This window comes from Salmo salar, chromosome ssa03, assembly GCF_905237065.1.
Source record: "Salmo salar chromosome ssa03, Ssal_v3.1, whole genome shotgun sequence".
NCBI lineage: Eukaryota > Metazoa > Chordata > Actinopteri > Salmoniformes > Salmonidae > Salmo > Salmo salar.
Genome location: NC_059444.1, coordinates 98,357,336 through 98,377,460, shown reverse-complemented (window position 1 = coordinate 98,377,460; position 20,125 = coordinate 98,357,336). Strand labels below are relative to the sequence as shown.

The 20,125-nt window shown below is 41.0% G+C and overlaps 1 long non-coding RNA gene across 1 annotated transcript; it reads right to left on the bottom strand.

The window, feature by feature from the left end:
- Nucleotides 1-2,049: 2,049 nt before the first annotated feature.
- Nucleotides 2,050-10,106, bottom strand: LOC123741764 (uncharacterized). Its single transcript, XR_006769354.1, has 3 exons — nt 9,990-10,106; nt 5,045-5,149; nt 2,050-3,618 (listed from the first exon to the last, which is right to left on the bottom strand). It is a non-coding gene; the product is annotated as an uncharacterized lncRNA (long non-coding RNA).
- Nucleotides 10,107-20,125: the final 10,019 nt, after the last annotated feature.

The window sequence follows — 20,125 nt, the reverse complement described above, 5'->3', positions numbered from 1 at the left end:
TTATCATTAAGCCTGAACCTTAATTCAGTCACCTCTGGTCTAGAAAAACGTATTTTCCCAGTACATTTATTCTCTAATTCATCAACCAGCATCGACCTGCTCTGCCTTCTCGCGCAAGCCAGGGGCATGTTGAGGTAAATTTAATTTAAAGGTAAAATGTTGAGGTAAATTTACTAACCGGGAGGGTTGAATTATGTCATTTATTGGTGGGCTGGAAGACGCACTCGTCTTTTCTGTTCCGAGGTTGTTTACTCCCAATATCAGATATTAAGATGATTTTTTTATAATGCATGTATACTAAGGTTGAGGTTCTGACTAGTGATAATTTACCCGGGGTTCAATACCTGCTATAGTCACTATTATGTTGCTCTCCCAAAAGCAACACAGGCCTAATACGAGATATATAGCTAACTAAAGTAATGAGTGACCATTTTAGAAAATCATGGGACATATAGTCTGTGGTTGCATGCTATTTTATGTCAATCATATTGCTGCATGTAACGTTAGCATATAACTGATGTTTCGTGGTCTTATGCTGCCATCTATTGAAAATATTTAGCAATTAAAAGTTATTACTTTACTTACAGACATTGGTGAGGCAGCTGAGAATAAAAAAAAATGGAATGTGTCCAGCCTACTTGAGACGCCCCAAAAATAATAGCCAAAAGATTGGTCATTGGACACAGAGGGGTTAAACATTAAAGTTACCGTCTATCTAATGAAGAGAGGAGAACCGGACAGAGGTAGCCAGCATCCGTCAACGAGAGAGGGAGAAGCCCTCCACGGGATTTAACAGGTGGAAGAAACAACCGGGGAGCTCCATCGGTCCACAAGAAATGCAGCAGCCGGTGATGATGTAGTGGTAGCTAGGATAACTAGGATGCTGCTGGTAGAGTAGCTAGCTAGCTTACCTAGCTGTACTGACTAGCTAGGATAACTAGGATGCTGCTGGTAGAGTAGCTAGCTAGCTTACCTAGCTGTACCGACTAGCTAGGATAACTAGGATGCTGCTGGTAGAGTAGCTATCTAGCTTACCTAGCTGTACCGACTAGCTAGGATAACTAGGATGCTGCTGGTAGAGTAGCTAGCTAGCTAGCTTACCTAGCTGTACCGACTAGCTAGGATAACTAGGATGCTGCTGGTAGAGTAGCTAGCTAGCTTACCTAGCTGTACCGACTAGCTTGGATAACTAGGATGCTGTTGGTAGAGTAGCTAGCTAGCTTACCTAGCTGTACCGACTAGCTAGGATAACAAGGATGCTGCTGGTAGAGTAGCTAGCTAGCTAGCTTACCTAGCTGTACCGACTAGCTAGGATAACTAGGATGCTGCTGGTAGAGTAGCTAGCTAGCTTACCTAGCTGTACCGACTAGCTTGGATAACTAGGATGCTGTTGGTAGAGTAGCTAGCTAGCTTACCTAGCTGTACCGACTAGCTTGGATAACTAGGGTACTGCTGGTAGAGTAGCTAGCTTACCTAGCTGTACTGACTAACTAGGATAACTAGGATGCTGCTGGTAGAGTAGCTAGCTAGGATAACTAGGATGCTGCTGGTAGAGTAGCTAGCTAGCTTACCGAGCTGTACCGACTAGCAAGGACAACTTGGATGCTGCTGGTAGAGTAGCTAGCTAGCTTACCTAGCTGTACCAACTAGCTAGGATAACTAGGATGCTGCTGGTAGAGTAGCTAGCTAGCTTACCTAGCTGTACCGACTAGCTAGGATAACTAGGATGCTGCTGGTAGAGTAGCTAGCTAGCTTACCTAGCTGTACCGACTAGCTTGGATAACTAGCAGGTCGTTCATCTGTCTCAATGATGATGACGAATCAGGTGAACCACAAAATGAAACAAGGATAGAGAGTGAAAAGGATCTGGCTACACTCATACTGTCCCTGACCAAAAAGCAAATTGAACAATAAACTTCGGCGTTTCAACACTGTAACAAACTCAGTCATTATTCCCCAAGGTCACCTCAGCACACTTTGCACATAACCGGACAATATGCTTGGCGCCACACCGGACGTGGATGCGGACGTTCTGTACGGGACGCGGACAGTTCCAGAACGCGGACATGAGCAGTGCAACACAATCAACTAAACCCAGTCTTTACAGTGGGTTACATTAGTAATATTCATTTTTTATTATTATTATGTTAAACAAACATTCAACTTTTTTTATAACAATATTTTGAGATCTGGGCCCATATCCACAAAGCGTCTCAGAGTAGAAAATTGGTCGTATAAGTGCTGAGAAAAAATATATTTGACACTTATGGGTATAAATTAAAGCTATGCATGAAGTCTCTAGTCCCACCTAGTGGGCAGATATTTAGGACACCTCGTGAGCTGTCCTAAGTAGTTAAGCTTTAACAGCAGGTGTCTTGATAATACTATAGAATAATGCAGCGAGTCAGTGGTTCCTGCTCCACATGTAAATGCTTTGTAGTAGTTAAAAATAATGTTTTATATTTCTATATGATCAATCCATAAATAATATATGTCTTGTGCTTTTGGCAATGATTTATGTATAATAATTATGTATAACAAGTGATTATTTTGTCTTCATTTTGGCAGATTAACTCATGTTTATTTCTGAAGATTAACTCAGGTTTTCACCCAGCGGCTAAGGAGTTGGAGTGCGGCAGGAGTTGGACCTGTGGCCGAAAGGCGGCAGGTTCAAATCCTGGGCCGGGCGCTGGAAAAAACAGGCAGAATTGATCTGACCACTGGAGGGTTCACATCATCAAAACATTAACCTTTTGTTGATCAGAACTCGAGAAGTTCTTCTTCACTGAACCCAAAAATATATATAACTTTTTAGTGGTTCCATATAAGTGATAGAAGCTTTTTTGGTTCTATAAGGAACCTTCTTTTCTAAGAGTGTAAAATTAACACGTTTTTCTTTTGATTATTTAATTATCTACATCATGTTATTTCAAGTTCTCCCTTTGGAGAGCAACATCACGTTGTTAAAAAACAATCCTAAATTGGGCATGGCTATAAATTAGGCAAATTGAAGGCATCTCGGGCGTAATCTGTGTTCGATGAAAATGAACATTGTATGCAACGTTGTAGGCAACATTATTGGCAAGGGACTTGATGCCCACTATGCCAAAGCTATTTAGAGTTGTTAAACGGGTGTGAAGAGTGTGTTGATATAATGGTAAAATTGTCAAAATTCTTATTGTAACAACGATCAGAATTGGTAAAGAAAATATGCATTCCATTATATTAGTCAATAATTAAGAGTAGGCAAAGTGGTTGTGTCATGTGAAAATTCTATCAAATGTCAAACATTGCAACGAGTACAGTCAGGGTGCCGTGGAACCCCTGCAGTACCTCCACAGACCCCGGATTGAGAACCCCTGATTTAGCAGATGCTCTTATCCAGAGAGATTTACAGTAACTGCATTCATCTTAAGATAGCTATTTATTTTGGAAATAAACTTAATAAATTATTCCTAAAATTGTTATCTCACCTCTTAGCTTTGGTGTCATGTCCCCCAGAGAGATGCATTTTATAGACAGGGACCCCCTCCTCTTTCTCCCCAGAGAGACTCATTTTAGAGGCAGGTCCCCCCTCCTCTCTCTCCCCAGAGAGACTCATTTTTAGAGCACTGTCCCCTAAACAGAGATCCAGCATGTTGGTTGTGGTTAACACAGTGACAACTAATTATTGTTCTCATTTATTCATTATCTCTTTGAGAAATAAAACATTTACTAACAGACATAGAAACAGTCAGGTGATTTAATGCATCACATGAACATGTAGTTCTGACATTTCATCTCCATGGTAACTGTCAATAATAATAATAAGTCACTGTTTGTTAAGGTAGTTCTAGACAGTACAGCAACACAAGGCCATGTCTCACACTTATTTTTATTCATTAAAAGTAGGCTATTTATTGTCTTTCAGTCTGTTCTTTTCTAAACTATCTGAGAATATAGACAGAAGGGCTAAAACGGACATGATTGATCTGATTGATCTGAGGGGGAAATCATTGATCCATTCAGAAAGTTTATTTGCATCAAGTAAGATATTTTATATTATGTAAAGTAGTGGGTTGTTAGTGATATGTAGGTGTTATATTATGTAAAGTAGACTAGGTTATAATGTATAGTAGTGGTTGTTAGTGATATGTAGATGTTATATAATATAAAGTAGACTAGGTTATAATGTATAGTGATCTAAATGTTTAGAGGTCTAAACCTCGACTCTGGCTCCCGAGTGGCACAGTGGTCTAAGACACTGCATCTCAGTGCAAGAGATGTCACTGTAGTCCCTGGATTGAATCCAGGCAGCATCACATCTGGCTGTGGTTGGGAGTCCCATAGGGCAGCTCACAATTGGAACAGTGTCGTCCATGTTTGGCCGGGCTAGGCGGTCTTTGTGAATAAGAATTTGTTCTTAACTGACTTGCCTAGTCAAATATATCATAGATGACCAGTCTAAATCTGTTCAGATCAACATAATGTTATAGTCCTACCAGTAGCAGGACAGAGAATGTACTGTATATAACCTACATATCATAGATGACCTGTCTAAACCTGTTCAGATCAGTTCACATAATGTTATAGTCCTACCAGTAGCAGGACAGAGAATGTACTGTATATAACCTACATATCATAGATGACCAGTCTAAACCTGTTCAGATCAACATAATGTTATAGTCCTACCAGTAGCAGGACAGAGAATGTAATGTATATAACCTACATATCATAGATGACCAGTCTAAACCTGTTCAGATGAACATAATGTTCTAGTCCTACCAGTAGCAGGACAGAGAATGTACTGTATATAACCTACATATCATAGATGACCAGTCTAAACCTGTTCAGATCAGTTCACAGAGATCATAGCTCAAACCTACTCTGATAATTGAATGTCTGACATAGACTAACCTTATAACAGTTTGTAGAAAGCCAAGACCAATGAGAGTTTGCCCATCTTTCCTACATATCAACACATTTATCCAACTTCTAATGTTACCGAGAAATATGTTCCACAGTTTCAACAGCCGTTTTGTAACTGCGTAGACTACACACTTACTTTCACGTTCATATGAGGAAATCACAAAACTTCTGACAGTCACTGGTGCAGCCGTCTGTTTTCTTGCAGATGAAGTAGCTTTCACTGGCAACTCATTCTACCAGCCTAAACAACAGTAAATACAAGATGTCAAATAACAATGGTCAAAGGAGAATACATGGAGACAGGTATTTTGCTACAGATGTAGGATCTTAATTTGAGACAGTTTACTACAGCAGGAAAAGTATGTGGATTATAATTAACATTTTAAAGTGGAATGTGGAAATGACAAACTTCAGAAGACTTTTAAAACATCAAATACACTACAAGTTTTAGTTTTCCTGCAACAGGGTGATCAAATTCAGATCCTACATCTGTACAGAGATGATGTCTTTTGTTAAATAAGGCAGTTTGAGTTATTAGCAATGAAGTTGTAACTGTCAGCTGCTGTAAACCTACGTGATTGGATGTTATAGACCCCCATCTGAACAGTTTCTTCCCCGTGCTTATAGCTTTTAGCTCTATGCTCAGTCTACCTAGTTCAATATATTGTTGTATGTAAACTTTGTGCAAACTCCACTGCCTGTATTCTGTCTCTTAATGTTTTCTATCACTAGCAGCACCATGTCACCATGTTAAATAATGTGTACAGATGTAGGATCTTCCCAACTCTGAGGAGATGTCATTTATTACATTTCACCCTGTTGATAAAGGCAACTAGAAGTCTAAACACAGAAGACAACTCTAAATCAACACTTACTGATATTATCCTAAAATCCTTTCACTCATTTTATTGTGTCTCTTTGTTCAACGAATGTCGGGTAGCCTATGCTATTAATATTGTAGGCAAACAGCGGGCAGGGAAGTGAATAGGCTTAACCCACATGGTGGGAATTGTTACATGGCTCACACTGTCCCAAATGCAATTTAAAAAAAAGCAAGTCTCAGACACCATTTCTGACACCAATGTAGTGATCAGCGGGGCAGGGAATCAAACTCAGGATGCACATGTAAAAGGCAAACAACCTACGCATCATATGAAATGTAGAGGATCACTACACTATAGAGGAACTATGATACAATTACATTATCATATGAAATGTAGAGGATCACTACACTATAGTAGAACTATGATACAATTACATTATCATATGAAATGTAGAGGATCACTACACTATAGAGGAACTATGATACAATTACATTATCATATGAAATGTACAGGATCACTACACTATAGTAGAACTATGATACAATTACATTATCATATGAAATGTAGAGGATCACTACACTATAGAGGACCTATGATACAATTACATTATCATATGAAATGTAGAGGATCACTACACTATAGAGGAACTATGATACAATTACATTATCATATGAAATGTAGAGGATCACTACACCATAGTGGAACTATGATATAATTACATTATCATATGAAATGTAGAGGATCACTACACTATAGTAGAACTATGATACAATAACATTATCATATGAAATGTAGAGGATCACTACACTATAGAGGACCTATGATACAATTACATTATCATATGAAATGTAGAGGATCACTACACTATAGTGGAACTATGATACAATTACATTATCATATGAAATGTTAAATGTAGAACTATAATATATGAATATTGATGTATTGAATTTGACTTGACCACATCCAGTCAGCTCCATGTTGTATGATTAAACTGACACCAACCTGTCTCAGTAGTAGTAGACTGTTAGGGGTGTTTTACTGTCATTCACTATACTAACATTACACCAACATGTCTCAGTAGTAGTAGACTGTTAGGAGTGTTTTACTGTCATTCACTATACTAACATTACACCAACCTGTCTCAGTAGTAGTAGACTGTTAGGAGTGTTTTACTGTCATTCACTATACTAACATTACACCAACCTGTCTCAGTAGTAGTAGACTGTTAGGAGTGTTTTACTGTCATTCACTATACTAACATGTCACATCCTGGCCAGTATAAGGTTAATTGTTTTTGTAGTTTGGTCAGGACGTGGCAGAGGGTATTTGTTTTATGTGGTTCGGGGTGTTGTGTTTGTGTAAAGGGTGTTTGATTTAGTATTTCTGGGTTTTTGGTTGATGGTCTATGTGGTTGTATTCTATGGTTAGTCTGGTGTGTGTGTTTCTATGTTTGGTTAATTGGGGTTGGGACTCTCAGTTGAAGGCAGGTGTTGTCTATCTGCCTTTGATTGAGAGTCCCATATATTAGGGTGTGTTTGTGTGTGTGATTTGTGGGTGATTATTCTGTGTATAGCCTTGTGCCTTACCAGACTGTTTATTTGTCGAGTGTTCGTTTTTTGTGTTTTGTTATTTTGTATGTTCATTTTTGAGATTAATTAAAAATCAAGATGAGCATTCACGTACCTGCTGCGTTTTGGTCCACATTTTCTGATGACGATTTCGCATTATCGTCAGAAGACGAAGACAACTGTGACAGAATCACCCACCACCAAAGGACCAAGCAGCAGAGGAAGGAGCAGACGGAGTTTGAGTTGGACTGGCGGGAGAAGTGGACTTGGGAGGAAGTTCTGGACGGGGCCGGACCCTGGCATCAGGCTGGGGATTATCGACGCCCGCAGTGGGAAATTGAGGCAGCCAAGGCAGAGAGGCGGTGGTACGAGGCCAAGTACGCGCTGAAGGAGAAGCACGAGAGGCACCCCCAAGAACATTTTTGGGGGGGGCACACGGGTAGTTTGGCTAGGCGTAAGAAGAGCCGGAAGCCAGCTACTCGTGGTTATATGGAGGAGCGTATGGGGTGGAGAGCGCTATGTTTCGCTGAGGAGCGCACTATCTCACCCATACGCACGCACAGTCCGGTGCGCGTTATTCCAGCCCCTCGCAGGTGCCGTGCTAGAGCGGGCATCCAGCCTGGTAGGAGGATGCCTGCGCAGCGCATTTGGTCGCCGGTACGCCTCCGAGGACCAGGCTACCCAACTCCCGCTCTACGCACGGCTACCATCAGGCCCCTGCACAGCCCAGTCTGCCCTGTACGAGCACCCCGCTCGTACAGGGCTACTAGTTCCATCCAGCCAAGGCGGGTTGTGCAGGAGGTAAGATCTAGACCGGCTGTGCGCCTCCATAGCCCTGGGTTTCCAGCTCCTGTCTCTCGTGCGGACCCGGAAGTGCGTCAACCCAGTCCAACTCGTCCTGTTCCCGCTCCCCGCACTAGCCTGGAGGTGCGTGTACATAATCTGGTAAGCCCAGTACCAGCACCACGCACCAGGCTACAAGTGCGTCAACCCAGCCTCGCCAGTCAACAGTCATCATCAGAGCTGCCCGCCAGTCAACAGTCATCGTCAGATCTGCCCGCCAGTCAACAGTCATCGTCAGAGCTGCCCGCCAGTCAACAGTCATCGTCAGAGCTGCCCGCCAGTCAACAGTCATCGTCAGAGCTGCCCGCCAGTCAACAGTCATCGTCAGAGCTGCCCGCCAGTCAACAGTCATCGTCAGAGCTGCCCGCCAGTCAACAGTCATCGTCAGAGCTGCCCGCCAGTCAACAGTCGTCAGAGCTGCCCGCCAGTCAACAGTCGTCAGAGCTGCCCGCCAGTCAACAGTCGCCAGAGAGGTCAGACTGCGCTGAACTGCCGGAGTGGTCAGACTGCGCTGAACTGCCGGAGTGGCCAGACTGCGCTGAACTGCCGGAGTGGCCAGACTGCGCTGAACTGCCGGAGTGGCCAGACTGCGCTGAACTGCCGGAGTGGCCAGACTGCGCTGAACTGCCGGAGTGGCCAGACTGCGCTGAACTGCCGGAGTGGCCAGACTGCGCTGAACTGCCGGAGTGGCCAGACTGCGCTGACCTGCCGGAGTGGCCAGACTGCCCTGACCTGCCGGAGTGGCCAGACTGCCCTGACCTGCCGGAGTGGCCAGACTGCCCAGACTGTCCCGAATTGCCAGACTGCCCAGACTGTCCCGAATTGCCAGACTGCCCAGACTGTCCCGAATTGCCAGACTGCCCAGACTGTCCCGAATTGCCAGACTGCCCAGACTGTCCCGAATTGCCAGACTGCCCAGACTGTCCCGAGTTGCCAGACTGCCCAGACTGCCTCCCGAATTGCCAGACTGCCCCGACTGCCCCCGGCGATGCCAGACTGGCCCGACTGCCCCTCGGCGATGCCAGAGTGGCCCGACAGCCTGGAACGGCCGGAACCAGAGCCACCTCCAGAAATAGGTGGGTTGGGGAGGGGGGTGTAGCACAGTGCCGTCGTTGACGGCAGCCACCCTCCCTTCCCTCCCTTTAGAAAAGGGGACTTTTTTTTGTTGGTGTTGCTTGGGGTTATTTTTTAAGGTGCTTCTGGGGTAGCACCTTTAAAGGGGGTACTGTCACGTCCTGGCCAGTATAAGGTTAATTGTTTTTGTAGTTTGGTCAGGACGTGGCAGAGGGTATTTGTTTTATGTGGTTCGGGGTGTTGTGTTTGTGTAAAGGGTGTTTGATTTAGTATTTCTGGGTTTTTGGTTGATGGTCTATGTGGTTGTATTCTATGGTTAGTCTGGTGTGTGTGTTTCTATGTTTGGTTAATTGGGGTTGGGACTCTCAGTTGAAGGCAGGTGTTGTCTATCTGCCTTTGATTGAGAGTCCCATATATTAGGGTGTGTGTGTGATTTGTGGGTAATTATTCTGTGTATAGCCTTGTGCCTTACCAGACTGTTTATTTGTCGAGTGTTCGTTTTTTGTGTTTTGTTATTTTGTATGTTCATTTTTGAGATTAATTAAAAATCAAGATGAGCATTCACGTACCTGCTGCGTTTTGGTCCACATTTTCTGATGACGATTTCGCATTATCGTCAGAAGACGAAGACAACTGTGACATAACATTACACCAACCTGTCTCAGTAGTAGTAGACTGTTAGGGGTGTTTTACTGTCATTCACTATACTAACATTACACCATACATTTAATTTCTCTACACACTTTACAATAATCCCTGGGAAGAGTCTTACCTTGTAGCCTGAATTCACAACCAGAACATGTCAAGTCATTGAGATATTTTCTGTTCTGCTGAGAGAGCAGCTTCCTGATGACTAGCGCTCTGTATATTCTGATGGATGACGCCTGAGCTGGAATGTGAAGCTAACTGAAGCTGGCTAACTTTAGAAAACCAGTATATCAAGCCTGTATCATAGTATACGCCCCAGGGTACGTTCAGGTTACAGCAAGAGGCAGGTATCAACATGCCGAGTCGTAGGCAACAACCTGGGTTGTATTCATTAGTTTACTCCACAGCCAACAGTTTTAAAATGTTAAATAAAACATAAACAGTTTACTCTAAACGCTGTACAACGTTACCTAAACGGTTTCTGTTGCCAAATGTTTTGCTACGGTGGGCACTAATGAATACACACAACCTGTTTTGAGGAAGTGTAAGTTGTTGTTAGTCTCTCGAACAATATTTATTTGTCTCTCTTTCACACAACATACCTTCCTGAGTGAAAAGAGTTAACAGTAGATTATAAAGAGAACATGTTTGTTTGTTGCTTGTTGTGTTTTGAGAAGACAAGTCTATAGACCTATGATACAGTACATACTTAGAATAAAGGGTTCCAAACGGGTCCTCCGGCTGTCCCCATAGGAGATTATTTTGGGTTCCAGGTAGAACCCTTCTGGCTTCCATGTAGAACCCTCTGTGGAAATGGTTCTTAATGGAACCCAAAAGGGTTCTACCTAGTACCAAAAAGGGTTCTACAAAGGGTTCTCCTATGGGGACAGCCAAAGTGTCACGTCCTGGCCAGTATAAGGTTAATTAGTATTGTAGTTTGGTCAGGACGTGGCAGAGGGTATTCGTTTTATGTGGTTCGGGGTGGTGTGTTTGTTGAAGGGGCATTTGATTTAAACATTCCGGGGTTTTTGGGCACTGTTTGGTTTTCATGTATTCTATGTTTAGTCTAGTGTGTTTGTTTCTATGTTTTGGTTAATTGGGGTTGGGACTCTCAGTTGAAGGCAGGTGTTATCTATTTGCCTTTGATTGAGAGTCCCATATATTAGGGTGTGTTTGTGGTTGTCATTTGTGGGGAATTGTTGTGTGCACTGCGTTGGTTTGAGCCTGCCACACTGTCACCGGTGTAAGTACTGTTCATGGTTTTGTTTTTGGTTTTCCAGTGGATACTTTACTTGTTTTGTTGATTAAAGAAACATGAGTGTCCACACTTCCGCTGCGCCTTGGTCCGTCTCTCGCATGTATGACATTTTCAACGATGAGTACGACTTATTTTATGACACAAAGAACCCTTTTAGATTGTAGATAGTGTAGGATCACCCTGGGGCACACAGATGCGCACAGAACGAATTCACCCCACATATCTAATTTATATCAAAAACATTTTAAGGAGAGTAGGACTATTATAACACTGTCCACCAAAAATATCATCAACTATATGAATACACACAACAATACCATCAACTATATGAATACACATAACAATATCATCAACTATATGAATACACACAACAATATCATCAACTATATGAATACACATAACAATATCATCAACTATATGAATACACACAACAATATCATCAACTATATTAATACACATAACAATATCATCAACTATATGAATACACATAACAATATCATCATCTATATGAATACACATAATATCATCAAATATATTAATACACATAACTATATCATCAACTATATGAATACACATAATATCATCAACTATATGAATACACATAACAATATCATCAACTATATGAATACACATAACAATATCATCAACTATATTAATACACATAACAATATCATCAACTATATTAATACACATAATATCATCAACTATATTAATACACATAACAATCATCGTCTTACCTTTTATCTCTCAATAGAAACAGTCTGGATGACCATTCGGTCGTTGAAAGATAAATTCCATCATTTGGTGTTTTATTGATGGTGGTGTTCAATTGTGTTGAGACCTGGTGACTGAGACGGCCGTGGCATATTGTGAAACATCAGCAAGTTCAGCAGTCTTCATCACTGAAGCTCCTGCCAATCGTGCCCCAACAATCACCAATCGTTAAGCTCTTATAGAGCAGGGTCGCAGTCTCTCCTGGTTGCAGCTCCTCTCTCCCCAGGGGTAGCAGCTCCTCTCTCCCCTAGGATTTGAAGACATTGGTGGCTTAGCCCATAGCCAGTAGGGGGGTCCAGGACAGAATTTCAACAGCTAAATCCTTGAATACATCTAAAGTGTATTGCCAAAAACCACTCCACAACTTCAAACATAGACTCTGACCTCTCCAATGAGCCACACTGATTAAAGAATCCTACAACACCTAAACTCTCTCTCTCACACACACACACAATGCAGTAATTAGAATCCCTATAGCAGCTTACTGATACAGTCTGCTGTGTGCTCTCCCCTCCTCTGCCTCTCTCCATCACTTTCTCTGTGTCGTCTGTTGCTGTTTCCGTGTCTTGTCTGGTGTCTCTCTCCATCACTTTCTCTGTGTCTTGTCTGGTGTCTCTCTCCCTCACTTTCTCTGTGTCATCTGTTGCTCTCTCTATGTTTTGTCTGGTGTCTCTCTCCATCATATCCTATTCTTCTGTTGCTGTCTCTGTGTCTTGTTTGGTGGCTCTCTCCGTCACTGGAAAAATTGGTGAGGGTTAGGCCTAATACAATACAACATTCAAAACATGACAACACAACTAGATAACACCATTAAATACAGTTGAGGGTTTCTACAATACAACATTCACAACATGACAACACAACTACATAACACCATTAAATACAGTTGAGGGTTACTACAATACAACATTCACAACATGACAACACAACAACATAACACCATTAAATACAGTTGGTTACTACAATACAACATTCACAACATGACAACACAACTACATAACACCATTAAATACAGTTGGTTACTACAATACAACATTCACAACATGATAACACAACTACATAACACTATTAAATACAGTTGAGGATTACTACAATACAACATTCACAACATGACAACACAACTACATAACACCATTAAATACAGTTGAGGATTAGTACAATACAACATTCACAACATGACAACACAACTACATAACACCATTAAATACAGTTGAGGGTTACTACAATACAACATTCACAACATGACAACACAACTACATAACACCATTAAATACAGTTGGTTACTACAATACAACATTCACAATATGACAACACAACTACATAAAACCATTAAATACAGTTGAGGGTTACTACAATACAACATTCACAACATGACAACACAACTACATAACACCATTAAATACAGTTGAGGGTTACTACAATACAACATTCACAACATGACAACACAACTACATAACACCATTAAATACAGTTGGAATGTAGTTAGAACTCTCAAACTGTTTCCATCAAACAGAAAAACAACAAGAAAGCTGGATCAACACATTTAGATTTCTACATGCTGCACTTTGCTTTTTCATTACCCATACAGCTGTTTAAGGTCATACCAAGGCAGAGTGCTGTATCAGTATTTTAGGGGTCATAGGTCAGATCAGTAGTCAGGGTTGATATGCATGGACTAGAAAACAAACTTTCAGGCCATTTTTCTCAGAATCACTGTTTGTGTAGACTGCTGTTTGTCTTTGAAGGGCAGTAGTTCAGGTGGCCGTAGGTACACCTTCCTGAAAACAATGACTCCATACTTTGCTGAAACCTGTTCTGCCAGTTTATGTCCTTAAAGATGTTCCATTGTGGTTACCCAAAAAGATGACAAGATAATTCACACATTCATCATCCAGCTCAGGTATTTGAACCAGTGTCCTTTCGGTTAGTGGCACAACACTCTAATCGCAAGCAATCTGACCAGTTTAATCACTGAAATGTGATACAAAATGATGCAACAGTCTGCTTTAGGACCATGTGGACACCTCCTAGTGGTGGGGTTGTTAGGAGTGTTTATCAGACCATGTGGACACCTCCTAGTGGTGGGGTTGTTAGGAGTGTTTATCAGACCATGTGGACACCTCCTAGTGGTGGGGTTGTTAGGAGTGTTTATCAGACCAAGTGGACACCTCCTAGTGGTCTGGTTGTTAGGAGTGTTTATCAGACCATGTGGACACCTCCTAGTGGTCTGGTTGTTAGGAGTGTTTATCAGACCATGTGGACACTGCTGCATCAGTTGATACAGGTGATAGTGTAGATAGACAAACCCCATGCTTCAGCCTATGTATTTATAGCCACTATGCTGCATCAGTTGATATAGGTGATTGTGTAGATAGACAAACCCCATGCTTCAGCCTATGTATTTATAGTCACTATGCTGCATCAGTTGATACAGGTGATAATGTAGATAGACAAACCCCATGCTTCAGCCTATGTATTTATAGTCACTATGCTGCATCAGTTGATACAGGTGATAATGTAGATAGACAAACCCCATGCTTCAGCCTATGTATTTATAGCCACTATGCTGCATCAGTTGGGTTGCAGGTGATAATGCTTATTGCTAATAGCTGATAATATACCATCCATACAGGTTTTTTGGTCCAATATGTTAAAGTCATTTAACATCTGATAGACATTCAACAGGCTTTTGAACAAGACAGGTGATCTTTGTAATAACACTTTCTTCTTCAGCTCTCCTGGTCTTGGCAACAATACTCCCATGTTTTCTTGCATATTTTCCAACCTCATATTTAAACATCTCCCAGTTATTACTGTATGAATTGTTATTCATAGCATTGTTCCAGAAGTGTGTAATTACATTGTTTATCTCCATCTGGACCAACTCATGTTTTAATAGAGCTATTAAGCTTCCAATAGGATGCTCTGCCAGGGCCATTATCAGAGATAAACAGTGTAATGTCAATATAAACAACTCTATGGTCAGTAAGGGCCATTATCAGAGATAAACTGTGTAATGTCAATATAAACAGCTCTGTGGTCAGTAAGGGCCATTATCAGAGATAAACAGTGTAATGTCAATATAAACAGCTCTATGGTCAGTAACGGCCATTATCAGAGATAAACAGTGTTATGTCAATATAAACAGCTCTATGGTCAGTAAGGGCCATTATCAGAGATAAACAGTGTAATGTCAATATAAACAGCTCTATGATCAGTAAGGGCCATTATCAGAGATAAACAGTGTAATGTCAATATAAACAGCTCTATGATCAGTAAGGGCCATTATCAGAGATAAACAGTGTAATGTCAATATAAACAGCTGTTACGGATACAAGTGTGTATCCTGTGTATTTCTTTTCTCTCCTTCTCCCCTCACAGGTGACAATCATCACTCCCCAATCAGTCATCAATCAGTCCCCAATCAGAAGACACCTGTTCCTTTTCCCTCAACCTATCACAGCCCCTTTCCCTTGGTTTAAAAACCCAGTCAGTTGTTTTCTCCCCAGCTCAAGATCAATCTTTGTGCTCATTCTCTCTCAATCTTGCTCTATGTTCCCAGCTCGCTTTCTGTATTGATCTCTCTTTTGGTTTGCAACTACATGTCACTTTGTCCATCCCACCTGTGAGTATTGTTTTTGTTAAAGTGTTGACTGTTTGTTTGTTGGTGAGAAAAGGGGGTACCAAGACAAGTCGCCCATGGGCATACATTACCCGTAGGAATACTTTGTCTAAGTACCCTAGTTAGAACTGGGCGGACCACCCACTGTATTTTTGGATAGTTAGCTAGCTGTTATTGAGGTAGGCTAGTCTAGCTTAGGGGTGTTTTTGGATTATTGTTTCTTTGCTTGGGTCCAGCTCAGCCCCTTTTCTCACACCCCATTACCATGTGTTTATAAATAAACCATTAGAGTTTGACGGTAGATTGTAGTTGTCTGTGGTTATTGGTTCTCACTGTTTCTTATCACTATTATAAGTTGCATGATGTTACGGTCTCGTTGCCATCCCCCCTAGACTGCAGGGCCAAAGGGATTCGTAACAACAGCTCTATGATCAGTAAGGGCCATTATCAGAGAAACAGTGTAATGTCAATATAAATAGCTCTATGATCAGTAAGGGCAGTGACCAGGATGTTAACCTGTTGGGGCTACAGGTTAGCAATGAACCCCGAGTCGGGATTGCTAACAAGGCTGGAAATTCAAAACATCAAAAATCTAATAATTTCAATTTCTCAAACCATCAACTATTTTACACTTTAAAAGATAAACATCTCCTTAACCTGTTAGGGCTAGGGGGCAGCATTGACACGGCTGGATAAAAAACATACCCGATTTAATCTGGTTACCACTCCTACTCAGTAACTAGAATATGCATATACTTATTACATATGGATAGAAAACACCCTAAATTTTCTAAAACTGTTTGAATGGTGTCTGTGAGTATAACAGAACTCAAATGGCAGGTCAAAACCTGAGAGATTCCTTTACAGGAAGTGGCCTGTCTGACCATTTCTGGAACTTCTTTGCCATCTCTATCATTTACTAAGGATCTCTGCTCTAACGTGACACTTCCCACGTCGTCCATAGGCTCTCATAGCCCGGGAAAAAGAGAATGTCGTCATTCCAGCCCCAGGCTGAAACACATTATCGCCTTTCTCAAGTGGCCCATCAAGAGACACTAGCTTATGCGCGTGACCCCGACCGCCCCCGCCTTTGGGATTTTTTCCTCTGTTTGCCGAAAAGGAGATTCCCTGTCGGAATTTTACCGCTTTTCTACGAGAAAAATGACGTAAAAATTGATTTTAAACAGCGGTTGACATGCTTCGACGTACGGCAATTGAATACTTTGAATTTTATTGTCAGGAATTGCGCCAAGCGCGACACTTCTTTACTATTTCGGATAGTGTCTGGACGCATACGAACAAAACGCCGCTATTCGGATATAACGATGGATTATTTTGGACCAAACCAACATTTGTTATTGAAGTAGACGTCCTGGGTGTGCATTCTGACGAAGACAACAAAAGGTAATGACATTTTTATAATAGTAAATATGATTATGGTGAGTGCTAAACTTGCCGGGTGTCTAAATAGCGAGCCCGTGATGCCTGGGCTATATACTTAGAATATTGCAAAATGTGCTTTCACCAAAAGCTATTTTAAAATCGGACATATCGAGTGCATAGAGGAGGTCTGTATCTATAATTCTTAAAATAATTGTTATGCTTTTTGTGAACGTTTATCGTGAGTAATTTAGTAAAATGTTAGCGAATTCCCCGTAAGTTTGCGGGGGGTATGCTAGTTCTGAACGTCACATGCTAATGTAAAAAGCTGGTTTTTGATATAAATATGAACTTGATTGAACAAAACATGCATGTATTGTATAACATAATGTCCTAGGGTTGTCATCTGATGAAGATCATCAAAGGTGAGTGCTGCATTTAGCTGTCTTCTGGGTTTTGGTGACATTATATGCTGGCTTGAAAAATGGGTGTCTGATTATTTCTGGCTTGGTACTCTGCTGACATAATCTAATGTTTTGCTTTCGTTGTAAAGCCTTTTTGAAATCGGACAGTGTGGTTAGATTAACGAGAGTCTTATCTTTAAATGGCTGTAAAATAGTCATATGTTTGAGAAATTGAAGTAATAGGATTTTGAAGATTTTGAAAATCGCGCCACAGGCTGGCAGTGGATGTTACGTAGGTGGGACGAATTCGTCCCGCCGGTCCCATAGAGGTTAATCTAACCACATTGTTCGATTTTCAAAGAGGCTTTACGGCAAAAGCATAAAGTTAGATTATGTTAGGACAGTACATAGCCACAAAAGTACAAACATCCATTTTCAATTCAAGGTCAGGTGTCACCAAAAGCAGAAACCAGCTTGAATTATGCACTAACTTTTGTCAATCTCCATCAGATGACACTCCTAGGACATTATGTTATACAATACATGCATTTTTTGTTCCATCAAGTTCATATTTATATCCAAAAACAGCATTTTACAGTAGCGTGAAATTCAGATTTTTTTCTTCTCTGAAATGCTTCCGGTGAACATAACAAAATTACTATTCGAAAACATTGGTAAATTATAATATTGTCATTCAAAGAATAATATATTATCATCTCGTAATTGCTACCGAATGGCCAGATCTCAAAATAACTTTACTGGGAAATCACATTTTGCAATAAACGGGGTGCTATGCTAAGAACAACAGGCTATGCTATACAGTTAGCATCATCTAAAATCGATAATAACATTGTAAATACCCCCTTACCTTTGATTATCTCCATCAGAAGGCAGGATCCCAGGTCCGGAAGGCATTCCAGGTCCGGAACAAATGTGGTTTCTTTTGACAAAGTTCATAATTTATGTCCAAATAACACCAAGTACTTAGCGTTCATTATGCTCCCACAAAACGTGGTTGGGGGGCTTGTAAAATCACGCCGAAAAGCTAAAAAAACCTAGTAAATAATCTATTTATGTTCGTTCAAACATGTCAAATGTTGTTTAGCATTAATCTTTTGGTCCATTTTTAACGTTAAACATCAGTAATATTTTCACACAACCTATCCTATGTCTAGATAAAAATGATGACAAACTCACGTTTCTCAGATTTATGCGCAGGCGCAAAAAAATGAAGTGATGACATGTCAACTTCCTTGGATTCTAATTTGCTCTCTGTTTATCATAGACGCTTCAAACAACTTTATAAAGATCGTTGACATCTAGTGGAAGCCGTAGGTGTTGCGAAATGAATCCTTTCTCACTATGGTATCTATAAAACAATGACACTAAATAGTACAGTCACAAAATTCACATTTTTTTAAATCTATTTTTCACAGGTTTTTGCCTGCAATATGAGTTTTGTTATACTTACAGACACCATTCAAACTGTTTTAGAAAATTCAGAGTTTTCTATCCGAATGTGTTAATAATATGCATATCCTAGCTTCTGAGTTGGTGTAGGAGGCAGTTAAAAATGGGCACATATTTTTTTCAAAATGTCTCAATACTGCCCCCGAGCCCCAACAGGTTAACAGAAATAGCCTGTTTATCAAAACATTTAGACACCAACCAAAGATCTGTGGTGATTGTCTGGACCGGGTCTTATTACTCCAAGTGAAAGACTAGTCATTAGGAAACTTTACTATCCAAATATCTATAATATCAAACCTTTCCACAAACTGCCTCAAACGTATATTCATAGAAGTGGACTGTCCCAGAGACCATCTATTCATTACATTATTCACAGAAATATTAAAATCCCCACCTACTATAAGTAAAGCATTAGGGAACTTGGTTAGCCAATGGAGAATACGCTTTTCCAAAGAGTCAAGTCACTGATCATTTTCAAGTTTGTTATTGAACCAGTAAATGTTGGTAAGAATGATGTTGTTACAGTTGATGACAAGTCACAGAAAGTGACCAAAGGGTCCCAGTCTGAGTGCAAAATACTTCCATTGAAATTATTCATTAGAGTGGTGACTCCAGCATAGAGTTCAGAACCATGAGAGAGACAGAAACCATTTCCCCACTGACATCTGCAGAAGTTGATGTAAATCTGTTTTAAGCTGTTTGGCAATATAAAAATAAGGCTTTGCGCTATACATTATTTCTTAACCTGTTATGGCTAGGGGGCAGTATTTTCACGGCTGGATAAAAACGTACCCGATTTAATCTGGTTACTACTCCTGCCCAGTAACTAGAATATGCATTTAATTATTGGCTTTGGATAGAAAACACTCAAGTTTCTAAAACTGTTTGAATGGTGTCTTTGAGTATAACAGAACTCAAATGGCAGGTCAAAACCTGAGAGATTCCTTTACAGGAAGTGGCCTGTCTGACCATTTCTTGAACTTCTTTGCCATCTCTATCTTTTACAAAGGATCTCTGCTCTAACGTGACACTTCCTACATCTTCCATGGGCGCTCAGAGCCCGGGAAAAACCTGAATGTCGTCATCCCAGCCCCAGGCTGAAACACATTATCGCCTTTCTCAAGTGGCCGATCAAGGGACTGTGGGCTTAGGCGCGTGCCCTGGCCGCCCCCGTCTTTGTGATTTTTCCTCTGTTTGCCGAAAAGGAGATTCCCGGTCGGAATATTATCGCTTTTTTACGAGATAAATTGATTTTAAACAGCGGTTGACATGCTTCGAAGTACGGTAATGGAATATTTAGAATTTTTTTTGTCACGAATTGCGCCATGCGCGCGACCCTGATTTACCATTTC